This window comes from Haliotis asinina, chromosome 12 (genome assembly GCF_037392515.1).
Source record: "Haliotis asinina isolate JCU_RB_2024 chromosome 12, JCU_Hal_asi_v2, whole genome shotgun sequence".
Taxonomy (NCBI): Eukaryota; Metazoa; Mollusca; class Gastropoda; order Lepetellida; family Haliotidae; genus Haliotis; species Haliotis asinina.
In genome coordinates, this window is record NC_090291.1 from 52,388,731 (window position 1) to 52,404,950 (window position 16,220).

Below are 16,220 nucleotides of genomic sequence, written 5' to 3' on the forward strand. Positions count from 1 at the left end.
AGTAGAAATAACCTACAATAAAAGTTACTAGACATATTATTAGCTCATAAATTTCAGTCTCTGTTTTACTGTGACAGTTTTTATACAAACGATGTATGATCACAATTAAAGTGTTATCTTTTGATTTTTTAAATATATAGTCAGTGGTGCCTTGTGATTAGCATGGAAAACAATTGCTATTTATACAGCTGCGTTATCTTCATTTATTGCTGAATATTTTAAAATGGGTATAATTGATTTATTGATTCTTGCCTGTCATCCATCATTGACGGAAATACCAAAGAAATTCGGCAGTTTTGTCTGCTGAAACTGAGATAAGTAGATTGTTTCTGTCAAATAATTTCCAGCAAAGCAGTTTGATCAAAGGTGGACTTAGCAGCACTTGAAGGGAATCAACATAGAAGGAGTGGTTCTTCCTGCCTGGTTAGATTTAATCAGAGAGTAATCATTGAGGATGGTTAGTTTTGCTCCAAAGTGGAATAGGACGCCTTGTACTTCTTGATTTGAAGAAATAGTTCCTGGAGTTGTATACATTGTCATAATGAGATATTCAGTGACTTTACACTCACAACATATTATTGCCCTGCAACACATTTGGATAATGAATCATGATTTCTCTCAATAATGAAGCAACTATTGAATAATTATTTTTTTATAAAACCAGAGATGTATTCCAAAATTCCAGGTTTGTTTATCTTATTGAATGCTAGGTGAAGAACTCTCCCTGTGTCCAGACCATTGCATGGTCATGGCCCAAAACTTGACATCATGCTCTATGTTCCATACTGACCAAAACAATTTTCTTCTTTCATCGTCTTGAACTTGAAATTCAGTCCAGTGATTCCTTCTGTTTACATATTTACATAAAATATGCCTTTAGAAATGTAAAGTGTAAAGGTAGGGGGGTGTTGAATATATTTCATGATGACAGAATAGATTTTGCTAGAAGAAAGATGCATTTCATAGATTCCCATTTGGATGGCCATTAAGTCTGGCTCGTTCATCCAGCTACACACCCATCCACCACTCACTCACTCACTCACTCACTCACACACACACTCACACACTCACTCACTCAGGTCTGGGATATATCTATGGACATTGCATGTAATTGGAGGTTCACTCACCTGCTCAGAAACAAAGATTACATGTACTAAGTGGATACATCGCAATTGTATTACAAACTTACACAACTGTCTCTTATTTTCTCTAACTTTTTCAAGTGTTCATTGTCTGAAGCCAAAGATAGACATGACAAGTTGTGCATCATGTGAGGTGTTTGATTATGGGAGTTTGAATACAATAGCAGTAGAACATGTGCATTAATTTATCAAGTTGTAGTATTTGAAGAATACCTTCCTAATGATCAGTCAGTGTCATAGAAAATTAATCGACATGAAACAGGTACGGCTTCATCCCTCTGCAATCAAACACCATTTATACCATCACCAGTGGTCTATATAACTACATGTATCTTAATTACGCCATATAGTGTATGTGACCAACACTGATAAATCAGTATCTCAATCTGGTGATATAACCAACTTGAAAAGACTCATTAATGGGCAGCTGGAGTGAGCTGTGGAATCTTCATCAGGCAGATAGCATCACTTGGGATCTGTACAGCAGCTTACTGATACAACACACTCAGCATAATCAGTGGGGATTCAGATCAGTGTGGTGGGAATCCCTTTGGGAGCTGATTGTGCCTCTTGGGTGTGTGTCATAATGAGCTAATGATGGTACTGGTCAGTCAACTGGGGCATCTCATTGGTGGTAGTGTTGCTGGTGTGTCGGTTGTCATAGCAAGCTGTCACACCGCAGGCTTGTCATCTTTCTTTTTATACTATATTGATATATTCAATTTTGTGACTAGTAAGTCGGGAACTTGAAATTCAATCCATCGTCATGCCTTCAGGGGTCTTGTTTTTATGATAAACATGTCATATAGGATAATGTGGTAGGATAGCACTTTGTAGATTTGTGTTGTAGAGAAGTGATATATCACATATATTCCCATACATATGGCACGAACAACAGTTGATTTGTTATGTTATTCCTTTGGTTAACTCTAAGGCACATATGCACATATGTACGAACTAGAGTAAATGTCTTGCTTGTCTGTTTATGAAGCTATATGTTATTATAAGATTCATTATTATTCATATCTGGAAACTAGTGTCATATCAGTTTGTTGTACAATGTAGAATATTGTTAAAAATATCAAGTCTTACATACATGCACACACATGATGTTTGTCTGCTCCACTTGCACTCATTGACAGATTGCCGAAAGGCATGAAACAAACAATCCAGGTGACCATTTATTCGTGCCAAGTTGCCCTGTATCAGTGAACTTACCATTGCTGCTTACCAGCTGCAGGACACAAGCGGCGACGACAACAGTGGTGTCAGCTACACTAGTCAACAATCCATTAAGAATCTGTTAGTCACAGTTGAGTCCCAAGTGTCCTTAATCCAACTTCAAGGAACAGAGAGTCACACACCTGTAACAGATTCCAGAATGGAGTGCAGGGTCGGGTTTTGTCAAGGTGTATATATGTAGTGAGAGCACCTTTTGGGCACAGTGTTGACCTAAAGAAGCCATGTTTGTCTTTCTATGGGGATTTTGGTCACAATGCAAAGACCTGATACTTATCTCCCTGTCAGAATTCTTGGATAGAATATACTTGACCCCTGTATCCCCTGCTTGCTTTACAGTGTCAGTTCTGTGTCAAGATAAATCCCCAATATCCTTGTGCTTGTCCCCCCCCCCCCCCCCCCCCCCCCCCCCCGACAGAAGTTCAGATCCCTGCAACCAGTCCTTGTGTACATATGCCTTTGAGATTAATCATTGAGTAGCTCATAAATGTCTCAATCAGATATATTCTCACTGAATGGCAAAGGGGAGCTAAATCAAAGTAGGGCATGTGTTCTATGAGGAGCCATCATGGGCACAATGCTGATCAACCCATACCTTATGATTTATGAAGTCAGGAAGGGTGACTTACAGCGAAGACATTCTTCATCCACGAAGACATTAATGCATCTTCAGGCAACAGACAAATAGTGAGTCTGGACACATAAAACTGTGTCATCAGACGAAGGAACACTTGCACAAACTCTCTGATGAACTGTCATGTTTAGTGAACGTGAAGCTTCAAAGATAGATGTTCCAAGGTGTTTGTGTGCAAAGTTGGTCTTTCACCATATATATTTAACCTTTAAACACAATTATTGATATGAGTAAGTAATTATTTTATATTGGAGATAAATATTGTATTTGTACTTTCATAAACAAATCATCTTCACAACATGAGATCAAGTGAAAAGAATAAAATTGTACATTTCCACTCCTTTCATCGTGACGAATGTTTCCAGTCAGTGGTGAACCCATGTTTCCTACTTAACTATTTCCATTTTTACATGTACCAACTACTTACTTTGGCTTAGATGGTATTTTCCTAAATTATTTTTACATTGTAAGGACATTATGGGGAAAAACATTCCAAACCATACATGGACAATTGGAACGTAGACGTATGACCACTGACAGGCTTACACTATGACATTAAATAACTCTGTTACAGCAGGAACATATTAATATATAATGATAAAAATATTCTTGAATAATAGTTGTGAAACAAGACACAATACATGATGGTTTCCAAGCATTCAGGTACGAGTTTCACTTACAAAGCTAGCGTATGTCTCTCGTCGCTGTAGACCCGGTGAACCTGGGACTTCTGTTACCATGCGGCCCACTGTGTAATGTATGTTACATATCACATGGCGTTCCCCTAGCTCTGCCTGCATGAGAGGACTAATCCTATTGCTTCACTGACACAACAATGTCCCTAGGTTGAGCTTACATGCATTTCCAGTAGGCTTACATGCCATTCTTCTCTAAGTTCCATAATCACAGAACTCAGACACTTTTGAAACATGACTCCTTAAGATAATTCATGCTGTTTGAAAATCATAGTGCCAGACCAAGATATTTCTTGTTCTGTGGCCAACATTTTACTTGTTGAATTCTACGTGTTAGTCCAGAACAACTTGAGAATTCAATGTGTAACAACAAAGACATTTGACAATTTCCAGGTATATTAAAACTTACAAGGTTTATAAATGAGAGGAAGCTACTGCAAAGTGATAGTAGATAAGTAGATAAGTACTTTGTGGCATAATTACAATGAATGTGTGAAATAAGCAGCAGTTATGATGGCATTAAGATCAGGGCCCGATTTCTGGAAACAAACTTAAGTTTTAACTCAAATCTCAAACTGAATCTGACAATTTGAAACAGCTGAATTTTTCTCTCAAATGCATTTTTAGACTAAAAAATATCCAAACAACTAGAGTAATCTGTCCACCAAATTCAGATTGTCTACTATGTTTGAACTGGTTACCAATTTCCTTTCATTCTGGAAAATGCATGTTCTTGCATTTTCTTGAATTTGAGCAAAAACTTGAACTTAAGTCAAAACTCCGACTTAAGTTTGTTTCGGGAAATCGGGGCCAGTGATTTTACTATTCACCTTGCCACCACCATGGTGAAGCTATGAAAGAGGACCGAGGCTGGATATCCAGATGGTACATACATGTATGATAATACTTGGGGTGAAGCAGTACACGTATACCACAGTAAGGTAGGTATTACGGTACAAGGCCTTTGGTTTGGTCTGGTATGTGAGAACTTACACTCATTACAATAGCAGCCATCTAGGAAAGACATGCTTGGATTTTGACAAAATGATTTGATTTCTGGACTTTCTAGTAAAGGCTTAAAAATGAAAATTGAAAATAACAAATTTTTGTATTGCATTACAGCATACCGAACTGAAGAAAAAAAATATGGGGTTCTACTAATACCATGGTATGCTGTTTCACCTCTGTATCATACCATCCCACTCACTTATACATGCAGCCTGTGAAAAAAAATCTATTTCACAGTTCATTAATAATTAACAACTGTTTGCATTCCACAAAATGAGTCCATGCGTAACAGATACGCTATTATAATGTGAAAGAACCGTGTTCTTTAACAGATTTTGAGTGGGATGTGTTTGTGTCTTGCATCGGCTGCTTGTATTATTTGTTGCAATGTTAAATACTATCATATGTGATATTATTTAAGTGTGGTAATGTAACACATCAATATAACTGTTCTTCTGAGTATGAAAATCTGGTACTAGGCCATACCAATGTTTTTTTCTTGTCTTGCAGATTTTTGTCCCCAGTCAATATTTTCTTATCAGAAGGGTTACGTAAACAGCTGACAAGAAGGTGCCAGACTCTGGTGGTGTGGGTGTCAATCCTGAACAAAAGTACCAAAGTACATGACTGTAGAGAGTATGATCCCCAATATCACATGTGTTACAAGGACACTACTCTAATATGGTCATGTATATGAATGATTTGTTTTATCTGATAAAGAATGATGGATTAACCTAGCAACCTAATGGGTAAAGTGCTCACTCGTGATACTGGGTTCTATTCCCCAAACATGGGAACTCTGTCAAGACTATTTCTGGTGTTCCCTGTAATGGTATTGCTTAAATATTACTATGAGTGGCATAAAAATGCTCACTCACAATATGGTGAAATAAAGGTGCAGCACTGCATAGTAGAATATGGGCATTATTCTGTCCATTGTGTTATTTTCTATATGTCAGCACGTGGATGGTGCAACGCCATATATAGGAACATGGATCATACTCTACATGTGCAGTATGGATTTTATTCCATATGATGGAATGTAATAGATATTGCAAAGGTGTAATACAGATGAAGGTCTCTGTGGTGAAATATGGGTGATACACTATATCATGGACAGTTGGTTGAACTGCTTATGGCCAGGTATGGGTGATACTCTATAAGTCAATGTATGGGCTATGCTCTAGATGGTGGACAGTTGGTTGAAATCTATATGGTGAAATGGGTGATGCTCTATATGGTGGACAGTTGGTTGAACTCTATATGGTGAAATGGGCGATGCTCTAGATGGTGGACAGTTGGTTGAACTCTATATGGTGAAATGGGTGATGCTCTAGATGGTGGACAGTTGGCTGAAATCTCTATGGTGACATATGGGTGATACTTTATATGGTGGACAGTTGGTTGAACTCTATGTGGTAAAATGTGGATGATGGTCTATTGTTATTCTGTATACAGGCAGAACAGACAGACTTTTTATTCAATAATTGTTATTCTATCGTGGAATATGGATGGACCTACGTATGGTGGAACAACCATGTTTCTTTAACTGGTGGAAAATTATTTGTACACTTTATCATGGTATATCAGGGGAAATTTCATGGGCTGCTTGTTGACTATGTAATATGGATTGAATTCAATATGGTGAAATATGGTTGTTGTTCTGTTGGGTGGTATATAGCTGGAATTCAAAATGGTAGAATATTGATGGAGCCCAATATGGTGGAATATAAGTGGGGTATTAGTGTTAAGTCCTTTTTATCTATGTTGTTATTTAGTTTCAAACTTTACACCATGACGATTGAAACAATATGTATGTTAAGATAATTTCTTTAAAACCAGTTTTTACACGAACACTTACAGTCATTACACATTTAATTAAACACAATGTGAGATAGTGTTCTTGTAGCCTTAGGATACATGTGACGACACAGATGTTGCACCTCATGACATTGTGTAACTATATGATGTTTTGTCATTTAACACAATTATTTTCTTTATAAAGGACATTCTGTCAAGTTAGTCCATCTCTGAAATCTCTTATTATGCAAGTGTTTCATGATTAGGAAATATAAGATCACTGTCATATTCTCTAGTCCATCAAGGAATTTGTTTCAAATGAGTCAATTGTGAGATAGGACAAGTATTTATAATTCTACCTTTCACCATAAACTTTTCAGTATTATAAAGTTCAGTTAAACAGAATAAGAATTACTGCAGAGGGTTTGTCTGAAATTCACCAAATGACCTTAATAAATCATTATTCAAGTTTTCAGGTAGGTGGGCAGCATAGACGATACGTCATCCATACATTGTTATCCTTACAGGACATCATCCATATATTGTTATCCTTATGATGCATCATTCATGTATTGCTGTCTTTATGATGAATCTCCATACACTGTTATCCTTGCCATACATCGTTTATATATTGTTATCTTTACAGTACATCATCCATATATTGTATCTTTATGATACATAATCCATATAACATCATTGGTATATTATCTTTATGATGATTTATCCATACTCTGTTATCCTTATACATTGTCATCCTTACAGGACATCATGAATATATTGTTATCCTTATGATACAGCATCCATACATTGTCATCCTTACAGTACATCATCCATGTGTTGTTATCCTTGTGATACATCATCCATATATTGTCCTTACAGTACATCATCCACATGCTGTTATCTTCACAATACCTCATCCATATATTGTTATCCTCCCATATACAATACAGTCAAGTTGAAGGAAACCATCATGGAATGTAACAGACTAACACCTATTCTTTATGGTGTAGTTGTCTAAGAGGGGAAATACAAGTAATTACCTCTAGGAACCATCGGTGTAAAGGAACTGGCCAGTCTCAGGAGGCTGAGAACAGGATGAGTTGAGGCAGCAAAGACTTGAGAACTGATCATAGATGAATGGGGGAATGTTTGATTAAATATGTGCTATGGGTCTAATACAGAGAGGAAGGCTGGAAGAAATATTATGGCTCTATTGGACAAAAAATTATTCCATTTCCAAAATGTCATACCAAGATTGTTTTTTTTTAAAACTTCAGATATATATCTAAAGAGAATGTATTTGGTTTAATTTTAAATATACTGTTCAGTAGACATATATGCATACTTGTTCATGTGATGATCATATCAGTGATGTATGAGTTATGTTCAGCTGTGATGTCCTAAACTAGTGGAGTGGCTCGTTCTGAAGTGCAATCTTCGACAGTCTGCATTAGGTGTTCAGGAAGCTTTTATTGATTGTACTAATGTGAGAATTCAGTAGTACAGGAAAACATGCCAGATTACAGCAATATAGATTTCCACATAATTTCGGTACATCTGTTATGGATTTAATGGAGACATATATTTTAGACATGTGGTGTTAAGTACTGATGTTTACTGATGTTGATGTTAAATGCTACTCAAAGAACAAAGTTGACAGTATTGACAACTGTTACTGTTGTTTAGCAGTGGCATTAATACTAATACAATAATGACTTCTTTGCACCATATTGAATTATTGTAGTTGTAAATTTGTCAGAAGCTTTTAGATTTTTTTGGTGGGTCTTTAATATTAAGGAATTTTTTTTTACGTGAAAGTGAAAAAAGGTTTTATGACTTACCTGTTGAGGAGATACTCCAGTAAATAAGTTGCCAGTGTGTATAGCTCCAAGAGTCTGTGAGCCAACATCCCAGGCCCAACTGCACTATCACCAAACCAGCAGCACCTGAGGAATCAGCTTGATGGACAGCTTAGACTCCTCCCACTGTGTAGGAGGGTGCTGATACTGCTCCAATACACCATGACTGACATGTCTTGACTCCTCCCACTATGTAGACTTGTGGAGGCTAATCAGTCAGTCATTATTGATTGACAGTTTCAGGACTTAGTCTGCCTGTACATTACTGAGGGAGGGCTTCTCTCCGTGGGGATTGAGTGACAGGTTGGGTACACCTCTGTGATGGAAGGGATGTGGGGACTGTTGTGATGTTAGTGTGTGAGCTGAGAAGCTCTTGAAGTGATTAGAAGAGTATCAAATCAGTTTGTATTTGTGTCAAGATGGCTATAGACATTACCAACTTCAAGACCGAGATTTATCTAATTGGTAGAGAATGTAGCTGTGGAAGACATGAAGAGGTGTTCTGACTGGAAGGTGGGGCTTCTGGATTAATGTAGGTTTGGTGTTTGCTGTAGTATAAGGATGGGAGTGTGGGTGTAGTGTTACTAAGTGTTGTAGGAGAAGGATTAGAGTGTAGATATAAGATTACTGGATGCTGTGGGATAAGGATTGGAGTGTGGATGTAGGTTTGCTGATCGTTGTAGGATGAAGAATGGAGTGTGTGTGGAGGGCTTCTGAGTCTTGTAGGATAAGGATTGGAGTGTATGTGTAGGTTTACTAAGTGTTGTAGGATGACATTTGGAGTGTGTATGGACGGTTTCTGAGTGTTGTAGGATACGGGTTGGAGTGTATATGTAGGTTAACTTTTGTTGTAGGATAAAGACTGGAGTCTGTATGGACGGTTTCTGAGAGTTATAGGATAAGGATTGGAGAGTAGATGTAGGTTTACTGAGTAATTATAGGATGAAGTTTGGAGTGTGTATGGACAGTTTCTGTGTATGGACAGTTTCTGTGTGTTGTAATATAAGGATCGGAGCGTAGATGTAGGTTAACCCCCTGGATGCCACAGGGACATACATGTCCTTCCTCTTCCACCCTCACTTTGAAGTCCATTATAATACTATACAAAATCACAATTCATGGCGTTATTTGCTGTATGTTTCGAAATATCAAAATTGGATAATTACTGGGAGTATTCAATTTCAAAAATAAGATATGAATGATCACTGATATCATGTTTTCATGTTACCAGTATTGATAATTCTTAAATGTCACCTATGAACCCAGAATCGGTTGTGATGCTTTCGAAAATACACTTACAGGAACGCTGAAGTGCGCTTTCCGCAATATTGGATAGTATTTACAAAATCATGTTTTGCGAAGGCCAGTATTGAGTCACCAATTACATCTCTTTTTTTCATATTCAGTTGCTACAAATGCATCATTGAGTTCCTCATACATCTTAGAATCAAATTACAGATGGTCTTTGTCACCAATGCCAACTATCCATATAAAATGTAAGATATTGGGCATGAAAACAAATGCTGTGCTTGAAAGACTGTGCTTGTTTGACATGTAAGCAAAGAAAAATTATGATTTACACTGCGTACATTTCGGAAATTTCCGAAATCCTGCCGTCTAATTGGAATATGTAGGGGACGAGTATGGTATCAAGAAATAGGAAATTGAAAATAGATACAATGCAATGATTTGATAATTCATAAGAAACTGTCAAAGTTTCTGCATGGCATGGCACCATGACTGACGCAGTAAATTAGGCAGAATGACAATGGTACTTATCAGCATTTATTTACATAACGATAAAAACATGAGTAAGATAGTCAGAGCCTTGCTGATCACTTACATCTCATATTTATGTACAAACGATCCCTAAATCAAGGGAAGAGTCCTCACAAAATCCTGTGAACCCTTGTCAGTGCAAGCCGCCAATTTGAAAGAAATCAGTCATCGGTAGTGTTGTCACACATCAACATTGTTGCACATATTAGTCTATTTCTTTGAGGTGAAGGTTGGTTGAACAAGAGAAACATAATCGCCCAATCCTTCCGATTACACTTTCATTATTATGATGTATATCTTGTGTATCGTTGAGATATTTTTTCATGAAACTAATTTCAGTATCTACATTTAGGCTTGTTCAGCATCGTGTCATACGTGGATATAGAGTATGTGTATTCTTTCATTGAGAGGTTTTGATTGTTTTAATAATATTTACACATTTAGTGTAGGATACCACATTTTGAGCCTTTACACATGTGTAAGGAGATCACACGTAGCCATTACTGCAACATGTGCTCTAGTTCCTGTGATGTACAGTATTCACTACGTTGGGACTAATATTGCACTTATATATGAACAAGTTAATAAAAAGTGATTAATTCAACCTTATAAGGAAAACTACTAATATTAATGAAAATGATTTATGCATTTTATGAAATGTATAGGCATACATATATAAAGGAATTGTCTTGTTCATTGAATTGGTTTGTGTCGTTTTATAGACAAAACAATTACGAATATGGATTGACCAGGTGCAAATTTGTTAAAAACATTGTGTGATTCATAATCAGTGGTTTCGATAATATTTTTTTTTTTTCAAATTTGATTAAAACATATTGTGATAACAGGATATGTCTACGTTAGACAAACCTGATGTCCATATTCTGTAAAGATGCCAAATATAAAAATATCAATCCAGAGTACTTTTATCTGTGCATGATAGAAGATGGAGAAATTGACATTGAAATTGAGAAATTTTTAACACATGAAAAATCAGATCCAGGACCATGCGAGTGCAATTCTTTCACAATGTTCACTTATGAAAATGTGCACCTGAAAAATAACTTAGCATACAGGGGGTTAACTCATTGTTGTAGAATAAGGATTTGGGTGTGGATGTAGGGTTATAGGATGTTGTAGGATAAGGACTGGAGTGTGGATGTAGGGTTATGGGATGTTGTAGGATAAGGACTGGAGTGTGTATGTAGGGTTGTGGGATGTTGTAGGATAAGGACTGGAGTGTGGATGTAGGGTTGTGGGATGTTGTAGGATAAGGACTGGATTGTGTATGTAGGGTTATGGGATGTTGTAGGATAAGGACTGGAGTGTGGATGTAGGGTTGTGGGATGTTGTAGGATAAGGATTGGAGTGTGGATGTAGGGTTATCGGATGTTGTAGAATAAGGATTGGAGTGTGTATGTAGGGTTATGGGATGTTGTAGGATAAGGTTTGGAGTGTGTATGTAGGGTTATAGGATGTTGTAGAATAAGGATTGGATTGTGTATGTAGGGTTATGGGATGTTGTAGGATAAGGACTGGAGTGTGTATGTAGGGTTGTGGGATGTTGTAGGATAAGGACTGGATTGTGTATGTAGGGTTATGGGATGTTGTAGGATAAGGACTGGAGTGTGGATGTAGGGTTGTGGGATGTTGTAGGATAAGGACTGGATTGTGTATGTAGGGTTATGGGATGTTGTAGGATAAGGACTGGATTGTGTATGTAGGGTTATGGGATGTTGTAGGATAAGGACTGGAGTGTGGATGTAGGGTTGTGGGATGTTGTAGGATAAGGACTGGATTGTGGATGTAGGGTTATGGGATGTTGTAGGATAAGGACTGGAGTGTGGATGTAGGGCTACTATTCACTCACTTACTCGCTCAAAGTATCACTGGCAATATTGTGAAACCTTTTTCTACCAATTTTTCAATAAACAAAGAAGTGGATCCTTGTATTCAGCAATGTCTGTGTTGTTTGTTCCATGTTGATGTGGATGGCTGGAATGACTTTGGCCAAGCAAAGGGGAGTAATATACATGATTTGTGGTGATAAGCAACAGATTAATACTAGCAGCATTTTTTGGCAATAAGAGACTCACTGGGCTGTGATGTGACCATGAAATTGTAAAATTTGGTACACAAATAAAGTGTTTATGAAGATAAAAATTGTGTGTGTTTGGTTCAAGCGAAAACAAATTACTAATTAAGGTTATTGTGAAACATATAAATATTTTATTGTATTCTCATGTTCGGGTGAGCTACAGACCCACCCTTATGCCATTCCCTGAGTGGTTGAAACAATTCTCTGATTCAGGTAGCATCAGAGATAGACTTCAATGACTTTCATTCCAGAATTTGTTTATCTCCAAGACGCAAGGAGACAATGTATTTCTGTTAGGTTGATAATGAAGTAAACTTGCGTCAATTTAAATAAAAGGCAAATATCATGGATGGCGATTTCTTCTTTATTGTATGTCACAAAGCATAAGGGCGGTGGGGTAGCCTGGTGGTTAAAGCGTTCGCTCGTCACACCAAAGACCCGGGTTTGATTCCCCACATGGGTACAATGTGTGAAGCCCATTTTCTGGGGTCCCCAGCTGTGATATTGCTGGAATATTGCTAAAAGCGGCGAAAAACTAACTTTTGTGTGAATTAATTCTGATTCTGTATTAAGAGAAATGCACCAGGAGAAGAAAATGTTTTGGCACTTTTACACAAATAATAGGTTTCTAATATCTTTGTAATTTGATCCCAGAGGCATATCCTGACCAAGAAGATGCAATAGGTGTTGGTAATCACTTCAGCTGTGATAGTTGCTGGTTGAGGAGAGCCTCAGGTGTCAGATGTAACACAGGTACATCATGGGATTTCATGTCATGTGTCATACATATGTTTTTTGTTAAATGAGTCACTAGTTATTTTATCAAATTTTGAAAATTGATTGGCAATTAGAACTTTAAATAACTGATAACATGTACATGCAGCTTTTCTCTCACATTTTGTGTTTAAGCTTTCTCTGACTTGAAAATGAGCAATACTCTGTAGGGAGTTGAGACTGGAGATACAATGTGCTGTTGTGATGGGTTCAATTCCAGACAGCGTGTGAGGCCAATTTCTGGTGTTCCCCACCATGATATCATGTAGCATATGATGATATGATGATATGATGATATGATGAGCATGTCATATCATGATCTAGGTATTGTCTTACCTTGAGAATACTGAAATGTTTTAAAGCTGCTCAAAATCTGGGAGGTTTAAGGCTTTGGTCCTGTCACACAGTAAAGCATTTATGAAAGGTTTTTCGAAACACACCTTTGTTCATGTAGCAGTACATGGGTACCTGGTAGGAGTAGATTGCCACCCCATAAACTGCTTGGCCAATATATTCCCCAGAGAGTTGAAGAGGACAGCTTACTCCACAGTAATCTAGTGACTAGGGTAATAATGAGATTTATCGTGGTATAAACACACTTGAGCAGACACGAATTGGAAAATGTGTTATATACATTCAAAATATAGTAGTCATAAAAATAACAGGCAAACAGTGGCAACAAGGAATGGTGGGGTTGTAGAATTGTTGCAGACATGATATCTCTATTATTCTCTTGGGCATGTTAGTTTTACAGTGCATGAAATTATATATATGTAATGCTTTCATGCTTGTCAAAACGTCCAACAGATTCTCATGGAAAGATGGACACATGTTTATGCCATTATAACTACAGAAAAAGCCAACGAGCATGGTGCTGAATCTGGTTTACTGGAGAGCTTATGATTTAGACTGATCAAATGAATAAAGCCATTGGGACCTGTGCTAGTCTGTCTTGAGTCCAAGTCTAAAAGTTACCGTAACTGTGCTTCTGATTCTCCAAATATCCTCAGTGTGTCTTAATGTGAATGTCTGACATTATTTAGTATATACACTGGTGACTTGTGGTATAACTCTGTGTATTGTTCTTGATTGGAAGGCTGAGGATGATAAAACATTTTTGCCACACTCATCTTGATTTGGATATTGCTGCTGTGATTCACTTACATATTTTGTGTACTGAACCATATATCTTCATGAATTCAGTTTATTATTTAAAACCCCTGTAATCGCATATTGATGATTTATTATGAAGAACTATTGTTAGTAGAATGTTTGAGTTATTCATGGTGGGCGAGCTGGCAAAGCCATCAGGCTAGTCAACCAGTGAGCTTGCCGTGACGGGATCGACACCCTCCTGTGACCCAGTGTGAAAACCTTAGCTACAAGTGCAGGTTCTTTCCATGTTCTAACAACCCCAAGTGTATTGTACACAGCCCTGTGCACTTAAAAGAACCCATGAAGCCGTTGGTACATGACCAGATGGTGGCCACATGCATACATGCAAACACCTAGTTGCGGGTACAGCAATGTGCAGTAAACTTGGACAAAGTACCGTGACTATGTGTCCCAGTCATAAGGATAGGAAAACCATAATTATATCAGTGTGCTTAGTGGCTACATGAGTTGTGTGATCCCCAGGGAGTTGAGATAGATAATCATTCCATTTGAGAATGACATCCAAAGATCAAGGGGAAAACAAAGTACCTTTAAGCAGGTGATTTGGATATTGGCACTATAAAAATATATATTAATGAAAATACATATAACAAAATCATAAAATACAGTATTCATGAACGCAGGACATGCAAGATGAAATATATTAAAATGAGGCAGGACAATAGTGAATTCTCTGATGATTATTTCTAAACATTGTGGTGATTCTCGTAATTGTTGTGCAGAGTTTATATTCTCAACCGGACCTCTACATCTAAAAAATTTTGTTATTGTTTCATTGAAGGTTATGTGCGATGTATCAGCTACTGACATGCTATTCTTTTGTTTTTTCTTTTTTAAATTGTTTTATTTATTTCATTTAAGTAGGTGCAAATGTACAAATGCATATATTATGCATGAATACCAATTTTATGTAATTTATATAGAGCAGCAATTCTTTGTATGTTGAATAGTTGTGTGGAAACATGTAAAATATGCGTGTATTAGAGAATAAAAATTAATAATGAATTTTTGTATGAGGTATTATTCCATGATACTGAAATTCATGTATTGACATAGAAATTGTTATAAGCAGTGTACTATGAGTCCTGATAAAAGAAAAGATTTAGACATGAGACAACTACATTCAGACTGCAACACAGCGATCAAATATTTCCACTTTGCATGGAATGATGGGAGAGTGTTATTCTTCTTTGCAATAATTTCTTCAACATTTAAAAGATCCCTGATAGTTTTTCTAAAACCTTCTGTTGATAGCATATTTTGTTTGATGCTTGTGATATGTATATATTTTTTGGCTAATAAGATCATATGGCAACATTCCATAGGAGCTATTGCAAAATCTGTAAGCACGATATCAAAACTGATATACGAACTAAAAAATATGTTTGATTTCTCTCCAGAATTCATGTGCAAATTTACATGCTATGTTATCCAATGTGCATCATTTGCCTCATATTGGATTTGTTCCTTCGTGAATGTCCACGTCTTTTGACGTCTGCTGTATCAGTAACTGTGTTGAAGAAGCCTCTTGTTGTCTGCGTGATTTGACGTCTGCTGTATCAGTAACTGTGTTGAAGACGCCTCTTGTTGTCTGCGTGATTTGACGTCTGCTGCATCAGTAACTGTATTGAGGACACCTCTTGTCCACGTCTTTTGACGTCTGCTGTATCAGTAACTGTGTTGAAGACGCCTCTTGTTGTCCATGTCTTTTGACGTCTGCTGTATCAGTAACTGTATTGAAGACACCTCTTGTCCATGTCTTTTGACGTCTGCTGTATCAGTAACTGTGTTGAAGACGCCTCTTGTTGCCCATGTCTTTTGACGTCTGCTGTATCAGTAACTGTGTTGAAGACGCCTCTAGTTGTCCACGTCTTTCGACATCTGCTGTATCAGTAACTGTGTTGAAGATGCCTCTTGTTGTCCATGTCTTTTGACGTCTGCTGTATCAGTAACTGTATTGAAGACACCTCTTGTCCATGTCTTTTGACGTCTGCTGTATCAGTAACTGTGTTGAAG

The 16,220-nt window shown here is 37.2% G+C and overlaps 2 protein-coding genes across 3 annotated transcripts in view; one reads left to right on the top strand and one right to left on the bottom strand.

The window, feature by feature from the left end:
• Positions 1–8,440, bottom strand: part of LOC137257975 (thyrotropin-releasing hormone receptor-like) — a 72,166-nt gene extending 63,726 nt beyond the window's left edge. The window contains exons 1-2 of one of the 2 annotated variants that reach the window (XM_067795502.1): positions 8,360–8,440; positions 2,361–2,506 (exon numbers count right to left, since the gene is read on the bottom strand). The gene's annotated coding sequence lies outside the window, so the exon portion shown is untranslated. Of the gene's footprint in view, positions 1–2,360; positions 2,507–7,558; positions 7,642–8,359 lie in introns of those variants that run through there. The other variant, XM_067795501.1, reaches the window with a different exon arrangement.
• The window catches only part of LOC137257562 (ATP-dependent DNA helicase Q4-like), a 230,186-nt gene that overhangs the window by 123,790 nt on the left and 90,176 nt on the right, over positions 1–16,220 (top strand). The window lies entirely within an intron of this gene.